Source organism: Bacillus rossius, chromosome 14 (genome assembly GCF_032445375.1).
Source record: "Bacillus rossius redtenbacheri isolate Brsri chromosome 14, Brsri_v3, whole genome shotgun sequence".
Taxonomy (NCBI): Eukaryota; Metazoa; Arthropoda; class Insecta; order Phasmatodea; family Bacillidae; genus Bacillus; species Bacillus rossius.
The window spans coordinates 7,988,003-8,002,772 of record NC_086341.1 but is presented as its reverse complement, the minus strand read 5'-3'; the positions used below and the strand labels follow the sequence as shown (position 1 = coordinate 8,002,772).

Here is a 14,770-nt window from a genome sequence, read left to right as displayed (position 1 = left end):
TTGTAAACAGTTCCCTGAACAGCTTTTCAGCATTAACTGCGCACATTAATAAGAATAATAAAACAAAATAAAGTCCAATTATTGAATATTCGATTATCTTGTCCATGGTTTTCGTTTTAAATACTCAGTATTATCACGAAAAACATATTTCATAAAGCAAAAATAACCATAGCTATGCTTTGTACAAAGATACGATATCGGTCTCGTAGTATTGCAAAACTGTTTATTGGCAACTGGTTTCCAAATTAATTTTTTTTAAAATGAAACTTCTTAGAATGTGACGGGAGTAAAATTTCAAGGCCGAATTTTAATGCAACGTTTTCGTAAGATATTGTTGCGAAACTATTTCTGACGCCGAAAGGTTGCGGACGGTGCAGAGAATTCGTTCCCTCGAGCGGGCTCCCCGTGGCGGCGTGCGATTCAGGTTGAACCCCGCCATGCTGCAGGGATAGGCGGGTCGCGGCGGTAGGGACCCGCCTGCGCCTGACTTGCTGACATCTAGTAAGGGAGTGTTTGGGCACAGGGCCAAAAAGAGGTTCCACTCCCCACTACTACCAATTTCGGTGGTGCTGTCTTACGTGATAGACAGCCACGAGAGAACATCGGGAAGAGTATGCCTCAGTCACTCTTCCGATCTCCCTATGACCTATGGAGATTTTACAGCTACCCAACCCGGTTGCGACAGGTCATCAACGACCAACCGGTGCAGGTTCAGGCTACTGGATAGCCTCAGCAGGGAAGCGAGGGATTAGCGCCCCCCTCCATAGGTGTCTCCACCGATCCGCGCGCTCTTATGCGGATTTACAGCCAAAAGGCCCGGTTGCACCCCAAACCTACAACGGCAGACAGACGCCATTCCTAGGGGAATGCGTGTTTCGCGAAAAGATTCCGAGACCAGCTGAAAGTTAAAACACTGTAGCATCGTCTGTGTTTCGTGATTGGGTGAGTTTCTTTCTGGTACATGTCGATTGTTACAGATGTATTCCGACCTTACGGCCGGCGTTTCTCACGTTCCCCTCCCAATGTGCGCCCTTAAAGGGTAATGTGGGAGTAACTTACAGTTCACTTTTAAACAATCCAGAGATTTTAATATACAGCATGGTGAGGGATCGCTTCCTGTTGTTGATTGGGAGGGTATTAGAGGTTCGGCACCGACCAACGGCTGGGGCTGTCGTCACCAATCCAGTAATTCAGAGCGGAAGCAAACGTGTTCTGAGTGGCCCGGTCAAACATGGCAACGACTTCTCTCGCAGACGGCCACCAATCACAAGGGAGAAACCGCTGGTGTGGGTATACCATGCTGCAGTCTACATTCCTTTTTAGATTTTTCCGCGAAAAATTCCTGCCCTTAGGCAATCCATAGGCAATGTCTCTCAACAGAGACTGGACTTTTTCGGGCCACACCACCCGGGTTCAGCAGTTTAACCCCCAGGATGGTTTCAATCGCATCTGCTGTTGCCCGCAGATTCAGCCCCATTCACCATCTCTGGTCTTAGCCAGGCTACTGAGGATACCTGAGGCGGAGTCCTCTTATGCTGGTCATTCGACCACCCATCGGTGCCACGAGGAGGCAGAGGACTGCCATGAGTGCAGAGAGGCTACGTATTCGCATACAAGCACCCTTTCCTTGGACCTGTTGGGTCATGTCTCGGACACCAGCACTGGCAACAGCTCCGACACCTCAAAAGAGCAATCACCTTCTCCACGGGGAGCAATTCCCGATACCCCCCGATGGAGTCAGGCCCACTCCCGACCTGTGTAAGGGACATCTGCGTTCCAACCTAAGGTCGGCACCTTCCACCTGTCCTCACAAATAGATTACAGGTCAATTTATCATTTCAGAACAAGCGAAATTATGTCAGATGTGTCAAGGGATTCCTCATAGTTTTGATCAGGAATGTGTTAGAGCTTCAGCCATGACCAGGGGCTGGGGCTACCCAGCATAGTCACCACCTTTGGCCGCCTGCCTCACTCAGTTGGCTGCGTCCTGAGCCCCTGGACCTTTATAAGCACTGCCCGCGCTTACCCCTCCCACGTATGCGCCCTATCAGGGTAGGGTGGGAGAAACATTCCAGTTAGTTTTGTATACATTCCAGAGCATAATTTTAAAACAGAAATGCTAGGGATCACTCCCTGTTGTTTGATCGGGAATGTTGTTAGTACTTCGGCAATGACCAGCGGCTGGGGACAGAAAGATCTGCCGCCAGGGAGCGACGCAGGTCGGCGACTCGACCGGGGGTTCGCGGGAGGATGACATGCACAACCAACGGCACAGGCGGGGAGGGAGTCGCCGAGAGAGAGAGAGAGAGAGAGAGAGACATACAGGGAGAGAGAGAGGAGGGAGGTCTCGCGTGCCCGCGCCTCGCCGTCAGACCCGCCGCCAGCGCCGCCGACGTAACAGCTGTTCGCGAGTCCCGCCCGCGCTGGTCTCGCTCCGAGCAACTGTTGGGACAGCAGCCGGTCAGGACGACAGGTAAGTCCGCCCGACCCTCCAGTCGAGCCCTCATCAGACCTCCATGTTTGACCTCAAGAGAGAGAGACTTACAGAGGCGGTGGTTCAAGGTCGGCCACGTGGCGCACTGCCAGAATTACGTGCGAAATTGTCCCCCCCCCTCCAAATCAAGAAAACTGAAGTAATACTAGAGACCGGAAAAATTCGCGGATTTATTTCGTGATAGTCTAGAATCCAAAAAAACCGTTTGCCTTTTTACTGCATCAGTGATTGGTCCACAGTTTATCTGAATGATACTCGGCCAATGAAAAACCTTTAACAAAAGAAGTATCGAATCACTAGAGTCCCAGTTAACAGGTGTCACGAGTCAGTAGCCCATGAGCAAATGTAATTTTCCCGCGTGCATAGAGGATCATGGAGTGTATCCTACAGGTCATTGAAATCACGAATTTTTTCGGTCTCTAAGTATTACATATCAGTAGAGACCGAAAAAATTCACGATTTCAATGACCTGCAGGATATACTCCATGATCCTCTACGAACGCGGGAAAATTACATCTGCTAATCCTGGCTACTGTCTCGTGTCGCCTGTTAACTAGGACGTTAGTGATTTGATGCTTCTTTTGTTGAAAGTTTTTTTATTGGACGAGTGTCATTCAGAAAAAATTAAACTGTGGGTAGAATCACTGATGCAGTAAAAAGTCAAACGTTTTTTTTTTTTTTTTGGATTCTAGACTATCACGAAATTAATCCGCGAATTTTTCAGGTCTCTACACATCAGCTGTTATCCAGCCTAGTCACGTTTAACGCGTTTGAAGATCCGATTGCGTGCAAACACACGTCAGACGTGTTCGGATTTTTTTTTATGGAAGAGTGTCAGGTGTGAGTGCGTTGTGTTTTAATAGATATAAGTTACGACGTTTCAGCGTTACGATCGTCCCGAACTAATGACAGCTCTAAAATATGTGCACAACGACTGTTACGACCGTTCAAAGTTACGTGTTTCTAAGTTATGCGTGTGATCACTGAGTGAATCTGGTAACTCCTCCTCTCCCCCCTTCTCCTCTTTAATGGAGTAGTCCGCGCGCATATGCGTGAACATATGCGCGCGCTTCACGAGCGAGAGAGCTAGTCGTCGCAAACAGGAGGCCCACCTGCAAAGGAGGAAATAAAAAAGGTGGCCATCTTGCGCCGGGCTCCGGAGCAAGCTGTGCAGCGCGAAAGGTCGACCTCTTTCACGACTCGCGAGTTGCGTCTGTCAAGGACACTTGCTTAGTTACATTAAAAATAATTGTGAGCGAGTTTTTTTTTTTAGCTCTCACGTTTGAAAATACACTTATAATACGAAACACAGACATTAAATTCAAAATAGAATTTTAAAAAAAAATGCCGAGCGTGATATATACATATACGCAAATTGTGTTTTCAACTACATTTCTGGACGGTAATCACACGTAGTTTCCTCAAACGCCGCTAGAATTCGCTGCCGGTACAGCTACATCGACTATCGAATCATTCGATTTGCAGAGAGAAAGGTTTAAACTACATAATGAAAAGGCTTCAATAAAAGCGAAAAAAAAAAAAACAAAAAAAAAAAACATTTAAAACAATTCTGAACCCTGTCTTTGCACCTGATTTTCGACAATTATTTTAAAATAAAAATACTGCCCATATTGTTAAAATTAACTAAACAGTTAATACTGCAAAGTTTCCCTTTGTCTTTGTGAAGTCTGGTAGGCACCAACTGCCACACATGCCAGCACCGTGGTTACACATTTCCGTTCCATGCGACTTCCGTTCCATTCACGAAATTAACTCTTTCAAATGCCGTGTACACATCAAAAACATCGGTGAAGTGTTCGACCTGCAAGGAAAAAAAAAATGTGTCACGCGAGTTCGCAAACTAATTTCGAATCATGTTGCTGCATGTCAAAAATCGAAAGTTTTCGTATCAGAATTCACTGTTTAGGTCCTTAAATCGGCCACTGTAGTATTTCCATAACACTCTGTAAACCTCTGGTGTTACGTAACTTTACTTTTACTTACCAGTCCACATAATTTCTTTAGAAAAAAAATTATTACACTTACGTCACAAAACATTTAATATTTCAGAATACGCTATAGGCAATTTAAACACGAAAGTTTTTTTTATCTTAAAAATGCATGAAACTGTTTTTAATTTTTTTAAATCCTTGTGTAAAAAAAATCAACAAATAAGTTACAAAAAAAAATAAATATTCACTTTAGAATCAAATAATAGAATTATGTACTTTTTCCAGATTTTCTGCTGTTCTGACTACACACTTATTCGAATCGGTTAGTTCATATTTTCCTAATTTGTGACTACTCATGCTTTAATTTGCATTCATTCGATTCGTAAGTACTTATGTTTAAACCGCCGAATTATTACAATATTTTGCAATCTAAGTCTCTGAACCATACACGCATTAATTTATTAAAATACAATAGTCAAAACCCCCTTAGTTTACAATAATATATTCACAATACTGACTATCATAGTTTACTACCTCTTAAAATATTAGTTTTAAAACCAAGTAAAATTCTAAAGTTAAAAAAATGTTCAATAATTAAGTTTTTGTTTCGAAGGTTGAAACAAATATGAAGATTTGTTTACTTGATAAATTCGTCACTTTGTTTAATTCTTTATAAACCACGTACAAAATAAGGAGTCTCAAAAGACGTCATAATTATTTTAAAATTAGAAAAAGGGCCACGAGAAATTTAATAAAAATATTATTTTAATTTTATTTTTGAGTATTAATGTTAAAAATAAAATCTCTGAATCGTAATGGTCAAATCGGGCATCAGTCACATCAGTGAAAAAAAATTGTTTGTGTACCTGAAAGCTTTAAAGATATTCTCTTGAAACGTAACTTTTTCGTTCACCACCGTGTTAGTTAAATACCCGGATAAAAAATTAAAAAAACAAACAGAAACGGGTAAAACATTTACAAGCGTCAAATTAATCGACTGTAACCAACGTGTTTGATTTCTTGGTAATTAATTTTTTGTATGAAGGATCTCCTTTTAAAATGTGATTACACCTAGAAGATGAATTGTTCATATTGTCCAACTAAAGAGTGGACATAATGCAATTGTTGAAACAAAACAATGTTTTATTCAGAAGACTTGTCTGAAGTTTTATCAAATATAATAGCAAAGAGCGTGTGGCATGTATTTAGCGACAAAATTTGAAACAAACAACGAAATGAGATGCTAAACAAGCGAAATAGCCAAATAAAATGTCCTAGGATGAAACTAATGACTTTAAGGGTGTAGTAATCTAAATTATTTTGTTTAACTTGTGTGAAATAACATTACTATATGTTACTGTTTTTAAGAGGTTATACCAATTCAATGTGTTTCTAAAATATTTTTTTATTACATTAGAGCAATTTTATAATTCAAACTTAGCATGAATGAAATCGCGTGGTCTAGTATGATATGAAGCTTTTCTCGTTAAAATCTTTCACTTTTAATACTGAATTCTTAAATCAATAAAAAGTTTTGGTTTTTACTGAAACCACAAAAAAAAAAAACATTCAGGTTGCTAGATTTTTTTTTAAAAAAGAAAATAACAAATTTGTATGTACTTAGTTTAATTCAAAACTGTAAACGGTAAGATTACATGTCCTTAGTTTATTACATGTTTTACATGATATTTGTCTTTATATACTAAAAATATATATATATAAAGTTTTTTTTTTAATATGTAAATACTTTTTTATGGTTTATAAACAATTTCAAAAGAATTATGAATTTTTTAAAAAATAACACAAAAAAAAGTAGGGTGAAACGCAGACGCGTAATAATTCATGATACCATCTTGTTAAGACGGCGTTTAGCCCCGAACTTCCAGGGGGGGGGGGGTGGGGGGTTGAAGCCGAGACTTAATTGAAAAAGTTTGGGCCCGCGGAAGAAAGGAAATCGCCGTTGGACGCGCGCCCCACTTAGCGCGGGCAAGGTGAGCGGGTTCGACGACCTCCTCTGCTCCAGTCTGTCCGCGGGGCACGCGGGCACGTGGGCGGCACGTGCACGTGCCGAGAACGCACGACACCGCGTCCATGCGAGGATGATGTGATGTGTGATGGATAAGTGATGTGGGAGATTGGGGTAGGCGCCTGCAGTGCTGATAAAGTCTCAGAGCTCGGAACACAGCCAACTGTCTGGTCAGCTGAGGCGGTGACTATGCTGGGTTGGTTGGATCTAGCCGCTGGTCATTGCCGAAGCACTAAATACCCTCCCGATCAACAGAGACCGGAAAAATTCGTGATTTCAATGACCTGTAGGATATACTCCATGATCCTCTTTGCACGCGAGAAAATTACATTTGCTCATTGGCTACTGACTCGTGACACCTGTTAACTGGGACGCTAGTGAATCTATACTTCTTTTGTTAAAGGTTTTTCATTGGCCGAGTGTCGATCAGATAAACTGTGGCCCAATCACTGATGCAGTAAAAAGGCCAACATTTTTTGGATTCTAGACTATCACGAAATGAATCCGCGAATTTTTCCGGTCTCTACCGATCAAATAACAGGGAGTGATCCCTAACAGTTCTGTTTTAAATAAGCTCTGGAATGTATATAATACGAACTGGAATGTTTCTCCCACCCTACCCTGATAGGGCGCGTATATGTGGGCGGGGAACGTGATAAAGCCGGCCGTAGGTCGGAACAATCTGTAAGTGTTGCAGAGTGTTGGTTCAAGGTCACAAACAAAAATTGGATAAGCGCATGTGCGAGTACTGCTTCGTTGTTTTCTCGCTAGCCAGCGCCACGTCTGTTGAGAAAATAATTTCCATTTCCCCAATTCGTACACAGTGAACCTGAAAACTTGCCATTTGGAATCTCTTTGTGCGTGAGTTAAATATTAAAAAAAAAAGGCTTACGCCTAACTAGGGGCAGGCATTTTTCGCGAAAAAAAATCTGAACGGCTAATTAGACTGCAACACGGTATACCCGCACCAGCGGTTTCTTCCTTGTGATTGGCGACCGTCTGCGAGAGAAGTCGTTGCCTTATTTGTACGAGCCACTCAGGACGCGTTTGCTGCCGCGCTGAATTATTGTGATTGGTGTTGTAACACTCAACGTGTCGATGGAAGAAACTCACCCGATCACGGAATACAGACGATGTTACAGTGATTTATTTCAGTTATTCTCGGAATTTTTTTCGCGGAATTTTCTTGCCTCTACGCATAACCAATTTAGAAAATAAAATTCTTCTTACGGTTTTGTAATGAATCAAATCTTTTATACACTTGACAATTTATTGCTTCTATTTATATAGTAAACTTTTTTTTTTTTGGTTGGAATTAAACACTAAGGGGATACCGCTGCTGGTTGTAACAGGGGCAGGTTGTAACACGACAGTTAGTTCCACAACCAGCCACCAGAGAGTATTCTCCATTTAGTCACGGGAGCGCTTGTAGTTGCTCTCAGTGTGAATGGCAACATATCGCCGGTCAGACACGCTCGTTAGAAACAAGAAGAGAAAGACTGTTTTTCGACAAGTTGAGTAAATATTTCCCGTTTAATATTCATAATTATTGTAATTTGTGTTTACATTGTTTAAAAACTCTCTTTGGAGTACATACATATTCTAAACACTGGCTTTGCATATATTATTGGCATATAAATTATATATATATATATACTACTTTGTCAAAATGTATGAATTCTCTAATAGTATAATTTGGGGCAGGTTGTTACAACTCAACTAAGTTGTTACAACCAACCCCGTCGACTGTTAGAACCTGCCCCGCAGTAACATCGAAATAATTTATGGTTTTCCTTAAGCTTTTGACAGTTAAATAAACCTACAGCACTTGTTTCTCTACACTCTACAGATACTATTTCGAGCAGGATTTATTACCTCTTGCCCGTTATCACCTTGACAGCTACACGTGTCGATTTTTCTTTCCACTGAAACTGAAAGTTGGAGCGATGACATCAGCCGAACGAGGACAGTTGGTTACCAGTGAATGCTGCAGGCAATTCTATTCCTCCCATGTTCATCTTTCCTAGAGTCATGCATTACGATCACTTCATCAGAGATGGTCCAACAGGGTGTAGAGGTGCTGCAAATAAGTCTGGATGGACAACCGAAGCCGAGTTTTTGATTTTTCTTAAGCATTTTGTCGCTTGTGTTCGTCCTAGCTTAGAGACACCAGTCTTCCTACTTTTAGACAATCATCAGTCACACATATCTCCCGTCTGTCTAGATTTTGCAAAACAAAATGGCATAGTTATGTTAACGTTCCCACCTCATTGCACTTATCGGTTTCAGCCACTTGATCAAAGTGTCTTTTCACCACTCAAGAGACAGATAAACACAGCAATGGATGCATGGTTAAGGAACAACAAAACCCTAGAGGCAACAGTTAAGCCGATGACAATCTATGATATTCTATCGATCTTAAAAATAGCTTTCCCGCTAGCTACAACTCCGATAAACATCCAACAAGGATTTGAGAAATGTGAAATTTTTCCTTACAACATAGACATATTTAATGATACAGATTTTGCTCCTTCGTTTGTGACGGACAGACCAAATCCAGACGTAGCACAAAGTTGTTCACATGATAATATGGCAAGTGAATCTCCAGATTATCAAACTCAAGCATGTCCTAATAATTCTCTCGAGCCAGAATTGTTTTCCCAGGAAGCAGTCCAGCCACTTCCAAAATCCGCACCGAGGAAAACAAATGGTGACAGAAAAACAAGAAAAAGTGCCATTTTGACAGACACTCCGGAAAAGAATGCGCTGGAGGAAGAATATGAGAAACGAAGAAATCGGGTCTTCCTGAAAGGAAAGAAGAAATTACCACAAATGTGCAGACGTGTTAAAGCTAAGTCAAAAATTCCTCCAAAACAACGAAATTCATTACAAAGTGACAGCAGCTCATCAGAGGACGACAGTGAATGTTTTTGTTTAGTGTGTTTAGAACCATTTTCTTCAAGCAAGCCTGGTGAGGAGTGGGTTCGTTGTTTGGACTGCCAATTGTTGTCACACTTTTCTTGTGCGAAAAAATCGAAAAAGTATGTTTGTCACAACTATCAATCAGATGGATTATCCGAGTAAGCATTATGTACCTACTTTGCATTCGTAAGACTTTTTCGTTCTGCCAAATATGTGAAAACAAGTATATGTTTAATATTTCCTGCATGGTTCGCAATAAATTGTAAATAATTCCTGGATTTGAATTTTTAAACACTTTTAAATACTGTTACAACCAACCCCAGGGTCTGTTACAACCAGCCCCAGAGCGGGGCTGGTTGCAACACTTTTATCTTAAGCGGTTTATCCCTTGTGCAGCAAAAAATAGCAGAAGGATTGTTTCCAAAATACCTGAGATGGAAGAAGAAGAGCTCTTTCATAATTTTCCCAGTCAAAATTTTTCTTAGGTATTATACATGAACACAAAAAAAAAATACAAAATCTGTTAAAACATGCCCCGGTCTCCCCTACTTTTTTTTTACAATTGTAAAAATATCAGCACGAACCTTGGATTTCGCGACTGAAGCAGTGGGTTATTGTCTAGTTTACAGTAAAATGTAGTTCAGCCCCAACTTCAAAGACGTGTCAAGAAGCACTTAAGAACAAACATGTTTTCAACTTGCGATCAACTTGCAGACAAAGTTTGTCGGTCCCATTCATCAGACCCACGCCTCCCAATAATACGAAGGCGCATCGATAAGGAACGCACGTGTCAATTTATTTAAGTGGGAAAACAAATGGCAAAAAATTGAGTAACACGAAGTTTAAAACTATTAAAAAATAAATGGTTCAATATATATTAATAAATATTCAATCAAATTTAAATCTACCAAATCAAATGTCAAATTAAATCCATCGAAAACTATAACGACAATTCTTTATCTGCATTGGGGGAAAAAAAAAGTAACTCAGGACATACTCGCTTGGCATTTACTTAAAATTTGCGAAAGGCATTAGTCACCATTCCTCTTAACTTAATAAGATACTTTAATGTAGCTAGGATCGAAGTGAATAGGTTCGTCATCCCGTACAGGATGTCTGGTGAGAGATCAACTCAAGGAGATTTAAAAAAAACAACTTAATAGTAGGGCCATAAATATTTCGCGAAAAGATTCCGAGACTAGCTGAAAGTTTAAACACGGTAGCATCATCTGCGTCTCGTGATTGGGTGAGTTTCTTTCAGGCATAGGCGTGCGCAGGACTTCAGTAGTGGTGGTGCCAGTTTACACAACAGCCCTGTCATTCACGGACCCCGAGCCTAAAGCAGGAGGTGGGGTCCTCCCCCGAAAAAATTTGGATTTGAAAGCGCAAACTGGTGCTATTTAATGTGTTTCCGAACAAAAACATTAAATACACAGATGTAAAAATCTTAACATTTTTTATGACAAATTATGGCTTTGAACGTTATAATCACCAGGAAAACTACTAAACTATTTACAGTTTTAAGCTTTGTTGAGCCATAAAGTAAATTGCACAAATTGTTTGCACGGAATTCATGCTGGTGGCTTTGCATAACCGTACTTAAATGTTCTCTGAAGATGCCAAATAAATGCTAGAAAAAAACATTCTTAAATGTTAAGTTTTAAAATCAACAAATCAAGGGAGCTTTTGTAACATACCTTAAATATGTAAAATATGTAAAATAATAAAAACACACAAATAAGAGTGGGCAAAAGTTTTAACTTTTGGAATACAACAAATATGTTTTGTCGGCGACTGCATATAAGTCATCGAGTAAGCCTATCCTTTTAACTAACTAAACTCTCTCTTTTTTTTTAAATAAACCCTGGCGGACGGCGGCTATTATTCCGTGCGCCTGCCGAGTGGAGTGAACAGTGGACACCGAGCGCGCATTCTATGTAATTCGAGGAGAACTATGAGAAGTATTTACATTTCAGAAGTTCTGTAGCCGCGGCCCGCGTGTACAACACAAGTAATTGCAAATGGCTTGTTTTCGTGTGTATAGTTGGTTAGATTGATAATTGATATACTGATAGTGTTATGAGCACATATCTGTAACTCGACACGATTGAAAAACATATTTTTTTTGGAAATAATACGGATTTTTGTAAGTATGTATTATTTCTGCTTGTAAAAAATAAAATAACGTTAACCCTAATGGTGGTGCCAAGGCACCTGTGGCACCTACCGTACGCACGCGTATGCTTTCAGGTCCTTGTCGATTGTTAAAACACCGGTTATCACAGTTATTAGGTGCGGAAGCAAATGCGTCCTGAGTGACCAAAACAAATAAGGCAACGACTTCTCTCGCAGACGGCCGCCAATCATACGGAAGAAACCGCTGGTGCGGGTATACCTTGTTGCCGTCTAATATGTAAGCGTTCAGATTTATTCGCGAAAAATGCCTGTTTATACTTAATAGGCACTAAAAATTGAGATTCTTGCTGAAAAGGGAACCGGAAGGTAGCTACTTGACTGGGCGCAGTGCCAACCAACAAATTTCGTCTGCTGCAAAGAAAACGCTCGTCCGTACGTGTTTTCTCCCCGCTCGTGAAAAATACGGGAATACGGCTGGGATGTTTTGGAGCAACCACTATACAGCCTGGACATGGTACCTTACGATTACTAGAGACCAGAAAAATTCGCGATTTCAATGACCTACAGGATAGACTCCATGATCCTCTATGCACGCGAGAAAATTACATTTGCTCATTGGCTACTGACTCGTGACACCTGTTAACTGGGACGCTAATGAATCGATACTTCGTTTGTTGAAAGTTTATCATTGGCCGAGTGTCATTCAGATAAACTGTGGCCTAATCACTGATGCAGTAAAAAGGCAAACGTTTTTGGTTTCTAGACTATCACGAAATGAATCCGGGAATTATTTCCGGTCTCTACGCGATTACCCTTTTTTTTTTTTTTGGACTCTGACGAAAAACTCAAAACGGGGCCGCGCGAATGCGGCTCTTCACGCAGCCGAGAAAGCTCCGTCAGATCGGGATTTTTCAAACTGAAACCATCGTCGGGACAAAAAAAAAAAGCCCCAACTTGCGTGGAAGTTATGTTGGAAAATACTTTCATTGGGCAATACTGTCATTCCTGTTTCATATTCGTTTTTTTTTCCCCCATTAAGTTTGTTACTTACGCCTTCGTGATGGTGAGAAGAGGTAGCAGTGGATTGCGGTCTATCCTGGTGCAAAAAAATCTTCCCTGGGGATGGATAATTTTGGCAAGGACGAAGGCGTCGTTTGTTCCTCTATCGTTCCCAGTGCAAACTCTCTCTCTCCTCCAACCCCCCACCTCCCAACCCATCACCCCACAAACGTCACTACCACTCTTACCAACGTCAGCTCCCTCGACGAATGTGCCCCCCCCCCCTCCCACCACTCCAACTACCCGGAGGTAATTGGTGAATTTGGAAGGACTTCGAGCGGAGACCGCTGTGAAGGGCTCCATTGCCCTCCGGACCTGTCTGGTTGTTCCCTTGCTCCCACACGCGCATTATCTGACGGGCTGAGTCAATGTTTAACTACGTGGTTCCCCCCCCCCTTCCCCCAATTTCCATCGCACCCCCTCCAACTACCATCCTCCCACACACACTCTCTTTTATTTTAACTTCCGGACGCTTTCTTCCCGCCGTCTCGACAGACCTGCCTCCTGCTCGATCTCTCTCGCCGTGTTGGTTACGTCATCTCCTCGTCTTTCCAAGGCCGTTGGCATGTACTTCTCGCTGAAAAGATTCGCGAGACCAGCTGAGAGTCAAAAACCACCGTCTGTGTTCGTCGGTGCTGTCGCAGATGTTGTGTTAGTTTGTTTTCTGCGTTTTTTTTTCAGGTTTTGTGCCTGTCTGCGTTTACTGTCCTCGTTGAAAACTGTCTCGTCGTGGTTTAGCCCACTGTGTCCATCCGTCCGTCCGGTATTATTTGAGCTGTCTGATATTTTTAAGTTTTATTGTGTTCGTCTGTGCTGTCTCATTGAGTTGTTCATAATTAGAGACCTGAAAAATTCGCCAATTCATTTCGTGATAGGCTATAATCAAAATACGTTTGCCTTTTTACTGCATCAGTGATTGGGCCACAGTTTAATCTGAATGGCACTAGGCCAATGAAAAACTTTCAACAAAAGAAGTATCGAAACACGAGCGTCCCAGTTAACATGTGTCGCAAGTCAGTAACCAATGAGCAAAAGTAATTTTCCCGCGTGCATAGAGGATCATGGAGTCTATCCTACAGGTCACTGAAATCGCGAATTTTTCCGGTCTCTATTCATAATACCTGTTTAGGTTCATTGTTGGGTCCATCTGCTCGACATCAGCTCATTTAGGATTGTTCTATGTTGGTTTATGTTTTCAATTTCAATTTCTTATTTTGCACTCTTGAAAATTTTCCATGACAAACAGTGCACAACTACAATGGTGTATGTACCTTCTAGCAATTGTATTAAACCGTTTTTTTATTTACGTGTCTAAATGTCCGCACACCAATCACAAACATTCAGTGCGGAAGTAATTGCTTCTTAAATGGCCCGATCAAATAGGGCAATGGTTTCTCTTTCAGACTGTCAACAATCACATGGAAGAAACCTCTGACGACATATCATATTGCAGTCTAATTGGCGGTCAGATTTTTTTTTTTACGAAAACAATTGCCTGCCACCTGATCATTACTATCATTCTTAAGGGGCCCGCCTACCTGGGCACACATACGGTGTGCAGAGCTTCAGGAAAAACAACGCGATTTCAAAACTACTCAAGATATCCGAGTGGGGCCTATTTACGAATAGCATTTAAGAGTTCGCTGAGGGCCGAAAAGTACTTTTAATTTCGGATTAAGTTTTTAAACTGTATTTTTAGAAGCGTTAAAATGCCTAAAACGCGTGTTTTCAGAGTAATTTTTAGGCATAAAACAATCAGTACAGATTCTTGAAAGCACTTAAGGGGCTTGCATAACACCTTTATCTTCATTTCTCCGCCATATAATGTTACGGTTACCGCTCAAATTTCACAGTTGTCCTGTGACGACGAGAAGACTGCGCGCCAGTCCAGAGGCGACACCGCGCTGGAAGCACCAGCGAGCGTCGCGCTTATCATCCCGCCTCACTAACACACATACACCCCTGACGAGGCGGGCCCCTTAAGGGATATTCTTGTCAATTAATCACGATAAAAAACTTCGCATTGATAATAATGTCTCATTTTTTTAAGCATTTGCTTACTAGACGTTATTTTCGAGCTGTATATTGTCACGAAGTGATAATAATTATAAACACTTGTATGATATTTTACCGCTGTTAGATAAAACTTGGTAAATTATTGGGTGTCAAAATATGTGACGC

General features: G+C 41.3%; 1 protein-coding gene across 1 annotated transcript in view; it reads left to right on the top strand.

Moving 5' to 3' along the window:
* The first annotated feature begins 2,321 nt into the window (after positions 1-2,321).
* Positions 2,322-14,770, top strand: part of LOC134539097 (solute carrier organic anion transporter family member 74D-like) — a 233,658-nt gene continuing 221,209 nt past the window's right edge. The window contains exon 1 of the mRNA XM_063380826.1: positions 2,322-2,473. The gene's annotated coding sequence lies outside the window, so the exon portion shown is untranslated. The remainder of the gene's footprint in view (positions 2,474-14,770) is intronic.